This window comes from Penaeus japonicus, unplaced genomic scaffold (genome assembly GCF_977035675.1).
Source record: "Penaeus japonicus unplaced genomic scaffold, GWHDUDI00000001_assembly GWHDUDI00000013, whole genome shotgun sequence".
In the NCBI taxonomy this organism is placed as follows: Eukaryota; Metazoa; Arthropoda; class Malacostraca; order Decapoda; family Penaeidae; genus Penaeus; species Penaeus japonicus.
In genome coordinates, this window is record NW_028234415.1 from 10089734 (window position 1) to 10092723 (window position 2990).

At 27.6% G+C, this 2990-nt stretch overlaps 1 protein-coding gene across 3 annotated transcripts in view; it reads left to right on the forward strand.

Annotated features, from left to right (window-relative positions):
• The window catches only part of LOC122250593 (uncharacterized), a 243702-nt gene that overhangs the window by 110592 nt on the left and 130120 nt on the right, over positions 1-2990 (forward strand). The window lies entirely within an intron of this gene.

Here is a 2990-nt window from a genome sequence, read left to right on the forward strand (position 1 = left end):
GAATATTGATTGCCGGTTGCAAATCTGAAGCGTGTAAGAATCTTTTTTTTTTTTTTTTTTTTTTTTTTTTTTTTTTTTTTTTTTTTTTTTTTTTTTTTTTTTTTTTTCTTTTTTTTTTTTTTTTTTTTTTTTTTTTTTTTTTTTTTTTTTTTTTTTTTTATTTTTTTTTTTTTTTTCTAGACTTTTAACTCATAACACCATGCTAAACATAGAACGGACGAGCACTTAAGATTTTTTTTACGTAAAATTGCACACAGGAATCGTGCGTCTGTTACAAGATCGGTACATTGTAAGGAAAGATTTATCATTCTGTAGTCGTCTTGTAGCACTGCAATATGACAGGAAATTTTTTCCTTTTTGCTGGGGAGTCCCGAGAGGCTGCAATGGCTGCATTCGTTTCGCGATTGCAGGGATTTGTGTCCACTCTCTGCCTGGGGATTGGGGTCCGTCTTCCAAATAAGGGAGCCCGGAATTTTGAATGTTTTATTATTGTTATTGTTAATAGTATTATTATCTTTATTATTATTTTTGTTGTTATTGTTTTTATTATTATTATTATCATTATTATTATTATTATCTTTATCGTTGTTTTTATTGCCGTTATTGATTACTGTTATTATTATTATTATTATTATTATTATTATTATTATTATTATTATTATCATCTTTGTTATATTTTTATTGACATGATTATTTTTGATATGATTGTTTTGTTAAAATTATTATTATTATTATTATTATTATTATTATTATTATTATTATTATTGTTATCAATGAATATAATTATAGTAATAATAATAATGATGATAGTAATAACAATAACAATAATGGATATGATAATGTAAGAATGGTATTAACTTTAATATCAATGAATTTATATATATATATATATATATATATATAAATATATATATATATATATATATATAAATATATATATATGTGTGATGTGTTTGTGGTGTGTGTGTGTGTGTGTTTGTGTGTGTGCTGTGTGTGTGTGTGTTGTGTGTGTGTGTGTGTGTGTGAGTGTGTGTATGTAAGTAATGTATGTATATGTATAATGTATATGTATATGTAATATATATATATATATATATGTATATATATATATAATAATATATATAAATATATATATATATATATATATATATACATACATACTGACATACATAATACTGTACATACATACATACATACAATACATACATACATTGTAATACATTTACGTAACGTACATACATACATAGCATACATACATACATACATACATACATACATACATTCATACAACATACATACATACATACGTACATACATTTGTAAGTGTTACATACATACTACATACATACATACATACATACATACATACATACATACATACATTCATACAACGTCACTACCATTATTATTTACTTCACAAAAACAAAAGATACAAACATACGTACGTACGATCAATACATACATACATACATACATACATGCATACATACATACAAACCATATGTATGTATGTATGTATGTATGTATATGTGTAATATATATTATAAATATAATAAATAATATATATATATATAATATATATAATATACATATATATATATATATATATATATATATATATATATATATATATATATATATATATACATATATATATGTATATAATATATATATATATAAATATATATATTATAATATATATATATATATATATATATATATATATATATATATATATGTGTGTGTGTGTGTGTGTGTGGTGTGTGATGTATGTATATTTGTATATGTATATATATAACTATATATAATATATTATAATATATATTTATATATACTATTATACCCTAACATACATACATACATACGTACGTACATACATACATACATACAATACTAAGGGGGGACATACATAACATACATACATACATACATACATACATACATACATACATACATACATACATACATACATACATACATACATTCATTCATTCATTCATTCATTCATTCATACATACGTACGTACATACATACATACATACATACATACATACATATGTATGTATATATGTATGTATATGTATATATATATACATATATAAATATATATATATAATATACATATATATATGTATATATATATAATATATATATATTTATATATATATATATATATATATATATATATATATATATATGTATACATACATACATACATACATACATTCATACATACATATATACATACATACGTACATACATACATACATACATACATACATACATACATACATACATACATACATTCATACATATATTTATACATATATACACATATACCATATATGGAAGAAAAAAGGCGTGTAAAGGACAGGCCAGATCCCTCCCAAAAAAGGAGAAAAGCCCCTGAAAGGAACTCCTCTTGGGCCGCAGTTGGCCAGGCTCTCCCGCGTGCGGACGTGACCCCGCCTGTCGCTGGACCGGAACTGGACAAGGACTCGCTCATGGCGGAGAGGCCCTCGGGAATTGTCTCCGGAGGTTCGGGAGCTATTTTTGCCTTCGCTCTCTCTCTCGCTCTCGCTCTCTCTCTTCGCCCTCTCTCTCTCGACGTGGGATGGGATGGATGGTGTTTGGGCTTTATTCTTGCGGGTGTGGATGGGTATATTCTTGGAGGGGCCCCCGGGGTGGTTGAGCTCTTTGTTTGTCGTTTGTGTGGAGCTCTGCTGTGAGAAAGCGTTTTGAGTCTTTCATTAAGGCTTTGGTGTGGTTTTGTTCAGGAAGGGATGGTTTGGAAGTGTGTTGCTCGCTCTCGCTCGTTTTCTCCCTTTCTCTGTCTCTTTCTCTCTCTCTCTCTCTCTCTCTCTCTCTCTCTCTCTCTCTTCTCCTTCTCTCATCTCATCTCGCTCATCTCTGCTCTCCGAATCTCGTCTCTTCTCACTCTCTCTCTCTCTCTTTCTCTTTCTCTCTTTTTCCTCATCTCAATCTTTTCT